At 33.1% G+C, this 13,842-nt stretch overlaps 2 pseudogenes; both read right to left on the bottom strand.

Moving 5' to 3' along the window:
• Positions 1 to 7,566: 7,566 nt before the first annotated feature.
• Positions 7,567 to 8,112, bottom strand: LOC125873863 (protein TRANSPORT INHIBITOR RESPONSE 1-like; annotated as a pseudogene).
• Positions 8,113 to 8,252: 140 nt separating this feature from the next.
• LOC125873864 (putative late blight resistance protein homolog R1A-3) lies at positions 8,253 to 13,480 on the bottom strand (annotated as a pseudogene).
• Positions 13,481 to 13,842: the final 362 nt, after the last annotated feature.

The raw sequence follows: 13,842 nt of genomic DNA on the forward strand, positions 1-13,842 counted from the left end.
TGTTAATTAAAATAAACTTTTTAATTTTTTAAAATACTTTTGGAATTATTTAAATAGAGCTTTTTAAAAAAATTGAACACAATACCACGTGTCATCATTTTATTGGTAAATCGATTTTGTATTCACGTTTGAGATACACGCATTTTTATTTTTCAATTGTTTGTCAGTTTATGTCAAATAGGTAGAAATTTCTTAAGGTTAGAGTGTTCAATAGGTACAGGCCTTAGTTGAGGTGTCTAAATGAATTATGTGGACAACTTTAAGGGGCCGCAGATAACTTAAGCCTATATTATAATATCATATCATATTATATTATAAGTGGGATGGTGCTTAGTCTAAAGTTGGATTACGAAAACGCCCTTCAACTTTTTAATTATCATTATCATATTATTATTATTATTATTATTATTAATATTATTGTTATTGTTAATTAATTATTATACAAAGTGTGAGGCCATTAAAGTTGAATGACTTTTTAACTCTTCAAGAAATCACCATTAAAGTTGAATGACTTTTAACTCTTCAAGAAATCACCATTAAAGTTGAATGATTTTTTAACCCTTCAAGAAATCACTATACCTATTAAGTCTCTTACACATTGTCTTCTAATGACAACACTGTACATTTGAATTTGGTTTAGAGAGCATAAAACTCTTATCATATGTTCTTTCAAACATTTCTTTACATTTAGTTTTTTTTCATTTTTTGCTATCATTCAAATTATATTCTTAAATTGATGTTTATGTGTTTGATCTCTCACATGAAAATATACTGCTAAAATTTTGTTTTATGAACTTATGATGTAATTTTTTAATCTCAGGTATAAACTAGAGGCGATGCTTTTGCAGACCGTTGAATAGAATTTTTAGTAGAAATTGCACCAATACAAATGAGGTATGCGGCATGTCTCTCCAACAATTTTGCAATTTTTTGCATGAGTAATTTTTAATAAATTTGATTAACATTTGATTATTGTATTTTTAATTAGATTTTAATAACTTAATGCATGTGTATTTTGCAAAGTAGAGCGTCCTTGATAGCTTTAGTTTGACAGTGACTTATTGAAATTATATTTTGCTTTAGTCTCCTAGCTTTCGAGGTAAAAAAGGATAACTAATGCTTCTCCCTCAACAACATCGAGCAAAATAAATCGAGAAAATCTCTTAAGAAGACATATTCTAACAAATGAGGTAATTTAATTTAATATGAAGGAGTGCTTAAAAGTCAAATATGAACAACATTAAAATTTATCTTTCTAAACATGAAAAAGGAATAACAATCTTAAAGAGAAAAACATACACTAGAAATTGAATTTGAATACAACATATAAGCAGTAAACGAGATTATTAGTTAGTGGTTAACAATTTTCACTCCACAAATATTTCATTTTATAACTCAAAACTATTATAGATAAAAAAAATGTATTATCATAATAATAAAGAACAAACGTGCAATGCACGTTACCAGAAACTAGTATTATTATTATTATAAGTAGGAAGCTCTAAAGTGAAAAAAGTTGAATTACCATTTTGCCCTTTTACTAAATTAAAATTTGATTAATTATTTAATTAAATAAAAATATTTTAATTACATAATGGTAGAATTTAAGTCCTTAAGCCTTTTAATAATTAAATTATTATTTTCTTGATAAATGAGTACATTGATATTGTTTTTAATCATAATCACAATTCTCATAACGGAAGAATTTGAAAAGTAATGATAGATAAAACAATGTATATATCATCATCATATCATTCATATATTATATTATTATTATTATTACATATATTTTTTATTACTAAAAGTGGGAAACTCCAAAGTGCAAAGTTGAATTACCATTTTACCCCTACAGTCAATCATAATATTATAAATATTTAATTAATTAATATATTATAAATATTTAATTAATTAAATATTAAGTAGCTAATTATAATTATATTATACTAAATACTAAAAGTGAGAAGGTGTTAAATTAATATAATTTCATTCTTTTAAAAAACAATGCATCAATTTTCTTAGTTACTCTCAAAAGGTTAAGAATATGAAGGGTTACTTTGTATAGTTCAATAATATGGACTAGATTCAAATGCAGGTGTAATGTATTCTATCAAAATCAATGCATTGATTTCCTCAATTAATTTGAAAAAATAATAAGTAATTTGAAAAGTTACCTTTCATGCATAATTATAAATCAGATTCATATGCTGCAGTATAAAATGTATTTGAACAGTCATTATATTATATTATATTAAATACTAAAAGTGGAAAAATAACTTACTCAAGGTGAGAAGCCACTCTTGTAACTCCAAGAATTACTAAATTATAATATGTGTTTAAAGGATAATTATATAGTACTCCCTCCGTCCCTATTTAGTTGTCCACTTTAGAAATGACACACAGATTAAGGCAACAATGATTAGCATAGTGAAGTTACAATTTTACCCTTATAATACAATTTACAATTCCAAAATGAATTCATTCAAGATAACTAATCAATGCTGGGAAGTTCATAAGTTTATTTACTTTATTTATGACAACTTTCACTTCAAAATTACAGTCACTTCTTTGAATTCAAGTGAAATAAATTGGAGGGAAACAACATACACTTTTATAATTTTTTGTAACATTTAAAAATTTCCCACCAAAATATTTTGTTATAAGTGAGCCTACTACTTTGATAGGAGTATTAGTTGAAACTTCAACTTTATTTCTGTCCATTTTTTAGTAAAAAAATTGTTCAAAATTTTTACTCATAAACTAACAAAATGCTTTATGGGTAACTTAAAGGACTGTGTAACTCCCCAAGCATAATAAATGTATTGTCTGGTTCCAAAAAGGATGAATTACAGCTTACTAGAAATTTTCAAGAAGTTTAAATAAGAGTATAATAGGAAAAAAATTGTTGTCCTTTCTTGATTTGTCAAAATGGACAACTAAATAGGGACAACTAAAAGATGAAATATGGACAACTAAATAGGGACGGAGGGAGTAGTATTTATTAGGAGTGCTCTTTACATTTGTTATGTTGAATTTCTTTTGGAACTCTAAACATCTACAAATTAATTATAAACAGTTTCAATTACATGTACCTAGCTACAATTTACAAAAGAAATAGTCTTGGTTGCTAATTGATGATGTGGAGGAATTAATATCTTCTCACAAGATAAATGTACAAAAATATACTTTGATAGTTATGAATATTATTCATTATAAATTGGAGAATTTGATGAAGTGGTTAATAGGTTGAGGATGGTCATCCACGTTCTCCTCTCACGCGAATAACACATGTGAATCATATTTTTGATGTTCTTGAGCTTTTCTTTTAATCAACTATTTCTATTTCTTCCACATACTTAAATATATTGCCCCGATTAAAAATTTGCATATTTTATGTCATTATATTTCTCTTCATATATGGACTATAAATCTATCACCAATAATTCTTTTACAAAATCATATCGGAAATTGATATGAGATGAAGTTGAAAGGATCATTCTTGACCCATCTGTTTTATCGAGGGAGTCAGGTAAGGCTAAGAGGGTTCATTCAAACTCTCTTTGACTGAAAATTACAATATTTATACATATGATTTAAAGTTTTTTTTTTATGTATATATAGTAGAATTGAACCTTCATGTGTTTAATTCTTCATATTTTGAACCCCTTTAGTGAAAATCTTAAGTCTGCCACTATTTTATTTAATATATTTTTCTCACTGTTGATACTATTATTAATGTCTTAAAATCATATTTTATGTGTTCAATTTTGTACTAAATGACTCATGGTTCATGTTGACTATTTGTTGCAATTTAGTAATTTTTTACACAGATTTATGCTCAATATTGGAAGTGTCGGAAACTATAATATTGAATCAGTCTTTGCTTGGATACACGTACAACGCACGTACCCAAAGATTAGTAAGTTATATACGAACAAGAAAGAGAAAAAAATAAATCAAATTTGATACAATTGTACAGTCACACTACATGCTACTATTATTTGAAATAAGAAATGGTATCAAATCTTATTGCTTGAAAGTAACTTGATGATCTTACTCTTTGTTTTGCAAATCAATTAAATACATTGAGTTACACATGGTCTTGGCAACTTGCCTCACAGAAAGGGCTCTTGGAGAAATATCAAATCTTTTAGAGTCAATACACCTACACATCTTGATTTTACTGTTCTATCGGGAGTTACTCCATGTATTGCTTGACGTAAAACTGGTAGTGGATTCCTCTCGGATGATTTAGGTAGATATCCGAGTGATACATCCTGGCTGCTCTAGCCACACTTGAATAATTCCAAACAACAGATTCTTCATCCTTGTCTGAACCTTGGTGCATTAGATTTTTAATGAGTTTCTTGTCCGTTGTTTCACAGCTATCGGATCAACATGATTTAACCATAATAGTTATATATATGTACTCAACATCAAGACTCCAACATGTTTAGTCCACATTATGAAACATAAGGTAAATTTATCCCAAAGGAAATAGGAGACAGAAACTAGGGAAAACAAAAGATTAAGATGATCATTTATTGATCAAAGTCACTGAGGATACACTTGCAAAAAAACACAACAAAAGACAGATATCATTCTCGGAACACTAACCATATGCTTTCTATATTGGGCTTGAAATCACCCTCCAGGATAGTTTGTGATTGTCACGTTAGAGTTGGAACCACCATCTGGTGACTGCTCAAACTTCACCTCATTATGATATTTTTTGAATTTCATGTCTACCAAAGCTCATCAATCCTATACTTAATGGACTTAAAGTTGCCACCTTCAGAAAAGAAGCCACGGTTAGGATGAAGAATGTTGATAGTCATGACAAATTCAATACTTCTGTAGCTTGTGGCTCTTGCACATTTCAGATTATAATGAACTTTCGAATAACAATTCTTTAAACATATGCATCACATTTTGTATCTCAAGGCCAGTATAAGTTTTTATATGCATGACGTACCGTTTTCTTCCTCCTCCTATCTTTCTCTTTCATTTTCATTTTCATTTCTTCTTTCCATGATTGTACTTCCCAATAGTTAATACCAAAGGGTCTGATGTATAAAATGTGCTTAAAACTTTATGAAGGTCCGGTCATAGAAGGAAATGATTATGCAGATATAGTCAGACATATAAAAAGTCATTTTCGAGATATTGATCAAGGTCAAACATCAAATGGTGCTTACAAAACGTTATCACACAATGTTAATTTACACACAAAAAAAGAAGAAGAGTAGTTTATAAGATAAGAAGAAAACAGATATAGGTCAGGGGCAGATGTATATTGTCTGAGACATAATATAATCTCATGTATATTTCAAATATATATATATATTTTCTCAAATATAGTTAAACTTGCTTATAAAAATAATGAGGTGCAGCCATATATATTTCTACTTTAGTATTCACACTTCATAGACATTTCAGTTGAGGCTTTCATCAAATACATCTTTTAACAGGAATCAGGACAGCAAAAGAATGGAGAAGAACCTGTTCACACATAATGCTTAAGAAATACTTAAAATAACGGCATATTGTTCCAACCAATGACGTGAAGCTCATCCCCTCCCATCACTTTCTCAACATAGCAGAATCTACAGGTTTAGGGCTGTCTAGAAGTTTGATAATTTTCAATGAACAAATATCCCTGAAACTAGGCGGAATCTTCTCTAGCAAACAACACCTCCGCAGTTGAAGATTGGGAAGCGTTTTGAATATATCCTCTGCTATCAGTATTGATCCATATGCATCCATATCAAAGAAAGAACAATTACTCACATACACCATTCGCAACTTAACAAGATCCCATATTCTCGGTAATAGTACCAACATTGATCCTTCGTTATATATACACCAACATGATTTCATTTCTAGATTCCAAAGGTTTGGGAAAAACAAAAGCAGAGATTTTACTTTTGTCCCAATGCTTAAGAACCTTAATAAATGATTTAACATGAATATTTCATTTATTTAATACACAAATTATTTTACTGCTGCCAATGAATGTCATATTTGCAGGGTTAGTCAAATTAAGAACGATTTTGGTTTTCAAACGACTGAACGACTAGAAGTAATTTAATTACTATACTTAGTTGATATTCTCGGAAAAATATCAAATGAATTTTGAGTTCAATACTTTATGTTTGTCATAAAGATGTCCATGTCCGAATATAACGTATGAGATATTGTGATACGGAAAATATTAATTTATGACCTGTGAAAAATCATCTGTTATAAGAGGGCATAAAGTCTTTTTGAAACAATTTTTTTATCTCCACGGGATAGGAATAATATGTGCGTTTGTTGTTGCTGACACAAGATAGATGTGTCAAATCCGTGAAAGCTGCAAGTTAGACAATTGTTAATATATATAATCCAAATTAAAGAGATTAGGTAAGATCTGTAAGTATAATTAGGTGAATAAATAGACAGATACGCTCCTCAGTCCTCAAATCATAAAAAATTGTTTAAAATTTGAAAAACAAATCTGCCAATAATACATATGCAACACCATGAAATGGTATGCCTCAACTGTTAAGTACTCTCTCAATCGAATATACACAATACTTCTCAGAAATACATAGAGAGTTCATGACCCATGGAGGACTCGTGAGATCCCTATACCGACACAAATGATCTTCAAGTGTTTGCGTGAATGATCTCAAGGCACTATCATAGTCAATAATACATCAGTTAATGCCTATATGCTTTGGTATTCTCAGATTACAATCCATCATTTATAGTAATAAACTTTCCCTTTATAAAACACCCTACACAAACTTACTCATCCTTGCCTTAGAATCGGCAACCGTAGTTGGAGCATACTTAGCCAATTGAGTGAACTTCAAAGCATACTCCTTCACACTCATATTGCCTTGACGAAGATTAATGAACTAAAGCACTTTTGATTCTCTCATTTCAAGAGGAAAGAAACGATCAAGAAAAGCTCCCTTAAATTTCTCACCTCCATTCTCATCTCCATCTTAGTTGTTATATTTCAGTATTTTCATTGTAATTCAATCATTTAAGTATTGTCCTTGTAATTTGGCTATTAGTGATTATATAATACTCGAGTATTTGTGCTGAGAATTGGGGTTCGTTACATTTTCACTTTACAGGAACAACACATACAATGAACATTCAGCAATGCAAAAGGAAAATCGAAGAAAGCTCGGGTGTTCAAGATGATATATGCAGATATCACAAATGGGATATGGAGTGAAAAGAACCAGAGAATTTTCGAGAAACGTAGGAAACCCTGGGAAACTATAGCTAGAGAGATTATATACGTTAGTTGTGTACGAGCTCCTCCTAGAATAAGTATGTTAGTTCATGACAACACCATTTGCATCAGAGGAGCAAATTGAACATGCTCATAGTATACACAACCAAAACACAATAGTATTTGTTACTACTAGTCCCTTGATCAAGGGTGAAAATGATGGTGTATGAGCTTCAAAAGCCTTCTCCAATAACCTTCATCTCCCATCTTCCGTCGACTACAACTAGCACGCTAAAACTACACAAGGGCCTCGAGCAAAAAAGTGTGGAGAAAGATCAATGTAGAACTGATACCTGCAGTTTTTCCTGTACAGAAGCCATAGACCAATTCCCTGTTCTATATGACGTTGATTCTGATGAATCTCCGTCCACAGTCCAAACGAAATCAGGCATGTTGAACCTCCGTCCTGCCAGCCAGTCTGCCGCTGTCCTGTATATATATGTAGAGTTTCTCGACAGGGCAACTTTCTGGCCTCGTATCCTTATGACCACTCCCATCTAGGAGCTGACATGAGCCATAACTTCCTGAACAAGAAGACATCCAAAGGTATCACATTGTCTCCAGCTTTGAAACATTGACCAACAAAGCCTCGTCGTCGAAGAGGCAGTCTCTGCTCTCCAGCTTACAGAGGCTTTCCCAACCAGAGAGCATGTAGTCGAGACCTAGATTACATTTCCAGTAAAAGCTATGGAGAACATCTCCAGCTTCTTAGCATGGACCCCGATGTAATGGAAGACGCGACCTGTAAGGAGGCCAGAAAGGGAAAGTCGTTGCAATCCCTTGCAGTGATGGACTATGGCCCAAAAACCAGCATCGAGCATTCCAACTTCCAACGATTAGGTAATCATGAAGGTAGATGATTAATAACCATGATAGGTTTTTCTATTTTATTACAAATGCAGTTACTGTATCGAGTCTCAAAATCATCAACTCACAAATCTATAAAAAAGTAAAACTCAAGCTAGAACTTACCCACAGCCGCCACAATTTGCAAGAGTGCCTGATCATAACAGAGATTAGATAAGTCAGAAATCACAATCTATTAAAGACTTGTAAGTTTTCTAAAAGAAACTCAGAAAAGTCATACAAAATATTTCACAAGTGTAACAAAATTTTCTTAATCATATACAATCTGAAGCTCGTCCCCTCCCCTCATAGCTTCAGCATATTCCTTAATCTTCATAGTGGAAACTTCAAGTTGAGGGCTGTCTACAAGTTTGATAATTTTCAATGAATAAATATCTCCAAAACTAGGCGGAATCTCCTCAAGCATATGACATCTCCATAGTTTTAGTTTCTCAAGCGCGGGAATGGATTCCTCTCCAACATCCCACCTGGCAAGAGTTACTTGATGCAACTCCAAAAATTTGAGATTCTCAAAGGTGTCTTCCTCCCCCATGTTCCATTCTTCCCCCTGAATGATTGTATAATGTTACAAAATGTATATAGACATCATTTTACTAGTATACATAGGCATATTTTTAGCTAGTAGATCTGTAGGAATCCTTCATAATTAGCTAGCAGATTTGTAGGAATCCCTCTTTATTTTCTTTCCTAAATTAGCACCTAGTATATTGTATTTATATCTTGCTTATCTATTGGAATAAGAAACGGACTTCTATTCGATTACATATAATAAAGGAACAACTCTTCAAGGTTGGGCAGCCTGGCTATTGTTGATAGTGAATCGGATGTCAGAGGAAACTCACCCAACGACAATTTTTTCAAACTCGAAGGGAAGTGAAAATCCCATGGCCTATTTGTGGACCCACTGTCGACATTTGTATTCGAACTTTCAAAACCTACATTGAGTTCTTCTAGTTCAGTTAGGAAATCCAATTTCAGCAACCAATATTGCTCTGTTGAATAATCACATGATTCCTTGATATCAAAGGCAAGCCCTTGAAGATTGGGAAGCCTTTTGAAAATATGCTCTGTGTCTTTCGAATAGGAAACCTTGAGATTCTCTAAATATCTCAAGTTCTCTAACTTTGTGTCCTCTGCTATCAATATTGATTCATCAGAATCCATATCAACAAAAGAACAAGCATGCCTGTATAGCACTCGCAACTTTACAAGATCCCAAATTCTCAGTAATAGTATCAAGGTTGATTCTTCGTTAGAACCGACAGGATTTCTAGATTCCAAAGGTTTGAGAAAGACAAAGGCAGAGATTTAACATCTGTCCCAATTCTTAAGTATCTCAAATGATTCAACATGCATATTTCATTAAGCAGAGAATCATTCACCATGATAAATGAGGGATCCAGGTACAACACTCTAAGAAGCCTCAAATGTCTTAGGTGAAATGTATCATAAAGACGGTCATCCAGCTGGTCTCCATGTATGGTCAAAGAATAGAGGTGTTTACCAGAATGCCTTTTCTTATCTGAACCAAACAGGACAAGATTAAGCCCAAAGTGCTCCTCATCATCATCAATGGTAATTTGACGTGGCAACATATCTGATGGAGCACTTGAACTTATCAAATCAAACAACTTTTCCTCTCTTGCTTTTATCAAACAAAAGTCATGCACAAGATCATGAATTTTGCAAGTCGGGTCATCACCTATGTCATTGAAACAAATTACCAAGCTACTGGAAATTAAATCACCGACATAAATCTTCACCACTTCTTCCATACTCTTCATTTCTGTCTTTTCCACGAACCCTTCAGCAAACCATACATCTTTCAACTCATAGATTGTTATTGCACTGTCCTTCGGCCTACTTGCAAAATGAAGCAATCATGGCTTCAGGTGATCAGGTAAGTGGTCATAACTTATTTCTATAACTTTCATCACTTCCACTTCATTTTTCAAAATAAAGGAATGCAAATTATTTATAACTTCAAGCCACGCAGTCTTTTTCTTTTCCCTCCCAGCAATGACTCCAGAAATCAGATCCACCACCAAAGGAAGCCCTTTACAATTTTCGGCTATTTCTTTTCCANTTATTTATAACTTCAAGCCACACAGTCTTTTGCTTTTCCCTCCCAGCAATGACTCCAGAAATCAGATCCACCACCAAAGGAAGCCCTTTACAATTTTCGGCTATTTCTTTTCCAACATCCAATAGTTCATCAGGGCAACTCTCCTTTCCAAATGTCCTTTTCTCTAATAACTCCCAACTTTCTTCTGGTGTTAGCAATCGAAGATTAAGAGGATCAGTGCTGCGCTTTCCATGCAAAGCCGCTTTCTTTTCTCGAGTTGTCAATATAATTCTGCTTCCTTTCTTAACTTCTTGAAAAGGTCTTGTTAACTCATCCCATGTAGTAATATCACACACGTCATCTAAGACAATAAGATACCTCTTTCCAAACAGTTGTCTCCGTAGCAAATCAGCAACATCAATATCCTCACTGAACTTCAAATCCGAGCCAATAACTTGATTATAAAGTTTCACCAACAACTTCTTCTCGTCATGTTCTTGGTCAACTGTGCACCATGCACGAAGGTCGAAATGACTTGAAATTGATTTATCTTTGTATACTTTGTACGGCAACGTAGTTTTACCCGAACCCGGTATACCAGTGATCAAAATGACATCTAGATCTGCTGGTCCACTGGTGAGCTTCCTCATTAGCCAATTCGTCTCCTCCTCAAAACCTACAATCATTTTACAGCCGGTGATGAATTGTTTTTAACTGGCTTTTTGGGAGAGTTCACAACGATGAGACCTCTGTTCTTGGGAATCTTCTCATGTAAATCAGAGACCTCTTCTTTGATAAGCTTCATCTTCTTTATAGTAATGGAAAGTGAGAAAATAAGATGTAAGAGACCATTGTCTCGAACAATAATTGAATCAATGACATCTTTTGCCTCATATGCCATATTTAAAACAAGTGCCCAGATATCTTTATACAATCCTTGCTCAATATTCGTGAAAAAAGATCTTATGAATTCCAAGTCTTCTTTCACCAGCCCAATTTGTTCCTTTATCAAAGCAATTGAATAAGCATTAGAATCTAGCAAATCATTTAAGTGTATGTGTAGCAGATGCATGAAGAGTGGTCCATCACACATAGGGAAGCAACATTGAGATGAATCCTGGACTTTCAGATAAACATGTTTGAGATCTTCCTTGAGGAGTTCAATATTTTCCAGCAACTTTAGGGTTGCACGATTAGTTTCATCTGTACTCTCTTTATTCCTTAATTTCTCTTCAAAGTCGCAAACAAGAGTTGTTACCTCCCTATTAAGCGCTCCAACACGTGCCAAAAGATCAAAAAGTTTGTCATGATGAATAAAGTCCTTGGTCATATCAGAAAGAATAATTAATAGGAACTCAATCATGACATGAATGTTTCGAGCCCCTAAAGTGCTAGGGGTAGTAACAGTTACCATGTGCTCTTGTAGATGAATAAGATATTCCCAAAGAATGTTCGGAGAGGTTTCCAGGAGCTGCTTAATGAAGTGTCCAACTTCTGCTGAAGTTGAATCTTTCAAATTTGTAAAACATATTTTCATAACCTCAAGCTCAATTGGAATAATCTTCATGAGTAGATGTGCTAGCTTGAAGACTCGAGACTCTCCATCAATAATTTGATCATCCCAAAGGAAGTGTCCTATCATCTCAGCCATGAGTTGAAACAGAGGTAAGACATATTCAACAATCTTGTGCTCAATGCAACCATTTACTATCAACACATGGAAATCTTTCATGCTGCCACACACATTCTGAGAATCTCATACTGAGTCACTAATGGAAACTTGTGCTCAGCAACAAACTTGGATAGCTGATGGATATTCAGGAGGAGGAAATCCAACTGCTCCTCAGTCATGGTGGTATAATGATGATGTGAGCTGATACACTGATCGATATTAACCCTGAGGCTAGCCAGGACATGATGCATGTCATATTTACACCCGAAGTTGTTGTCATGATCATAAAAAAATGATCGAACCAGAGTCTCAACATCTTGTCCTTCGACAGTCATTACTTCTTCAAACTGCTCCAAATCGGAATAAGAAAGCTGGACGTATGTACAAATAAATGCCAGCTCCAATTTCAGCCTTTCAATATCTGCCACATCAACAACATTTTGATCTTCTTCATTCTTTAACCTTTCCATGATATCCAAAACGTTGACAACGTCCTTGTGGAGAGCAGAAAATGATACCTGCCAAATCACCAAATGTTATATCAAATTTTCATAGCAACATATATATCATATATTATTTTTTCAATAGTAATTTTTCTTGCAATGTAGTTCGAAACATAACTCATGGAAGCTGATCGACAAAGTATGTATTTTACATTGATAAAAATCATTAAGATCAAGCACTATAGTGTTATATTGTGATGATCATAGAATTTACGAGAATTACTTTTTCTCCATTCGTCCATTCCTCTCCCTTCTCCCATGCCGAGTCATAGATATACAGTGCCTCCAAAAACACAGACAAGCCACATGAAAGTACGCATATTGCAACTAACTACTTCTGTATTCCTATACACATTGTTATGGAGCTAATGTGCAACGCACGTTCTGTTATATATATATATACCATGCAATATTTACTCTATACAGGAAACTTACACATGCATATGTATGTTATGTGAATTTGAAGAGCTATCCTTTAGGAATATCTTATGAAAAATGATGTTATCTATGTGACCTAATACTTGATATAGGTCTAAATATACCCTGTACTATAAGATATAGAGCAAATACGCTATTTGCTTAAAAAATGGCCTAATTATAGCCCTGCCATTACATAACTGGCTCGAATATACCCTTTCTGACGAACAAAAGTGAAAAAGTTGAGTGACATACTGCTGGGTTGTTTGCTTCTCCTTTCTCTCTTTCTCCTTCATTTTCCATGACTCTTAAGTTACACTGGGGTCAAATACTCCGGATCTGATGTATAAAAAGTAGATTAAAATTCTATCAAGAGAAAAACAAAGAAAGAAGCATAAAATTTCATATCAGAAAACATTTTCACAAATATAAAATTCACTTCTTTTCTAAGTTTATTACCTCATTAGGATTGATAAAGTAAGATCTAATCTTTTGCTTCACTACAACTAATAAAGGATTTAGAGGCAATTAGATTACAGCAATTATTTAGCTGTAAGTAAATTACGACAATGATAAATATTGATAACCAACACTTCATATAAATAATAGCATGAATGGACACTTTGTGGTACGATATTGGCAGAAGTAAAACCATTTTTTAACGGATGAATAGATGAGCCTTTTAAATTTTATTAGCAAAAGATAGAAACATAAAGTTCCAATAAGAGATTTTAGTTAAAGACTAACCTTTTTACTTGATGAGATGGTTGTGAGTACCAAAATTATTATTTAGTAGATGAAAAATCTGATGTCTTTTTTTGTGTGATTACAATCCTTCCAACAAAGTTTTAGGTTGATAAGATTTGTGGAGGAGAAGATCGATAGTTAGAAAATGACAAAAAGAATCAGTCAGGTGGCATTGGGACACAGGCATTCATTATTACCTACAAATGTTAATAAGCTATGGTTAGATGTCCAGGACACACTAAAACGGGTTCTTAATAGATAATGCTCTCACTGTTATAAC

This window comes from Solanum stenotomum, chromosome 8, assembly GCF_019186545.1.
Source record: "Solanum stenotomum isolate F172 chromosome 8, ASM1918654v1, whole genome shotgun sequence".
Classification (NCBI taxonomy): Eukaryota; Viridiplantae; Streptophyta; class Magnoliopsida; order Solanales; family Solanaceae; genus Solanum; species Solanum stenotomum.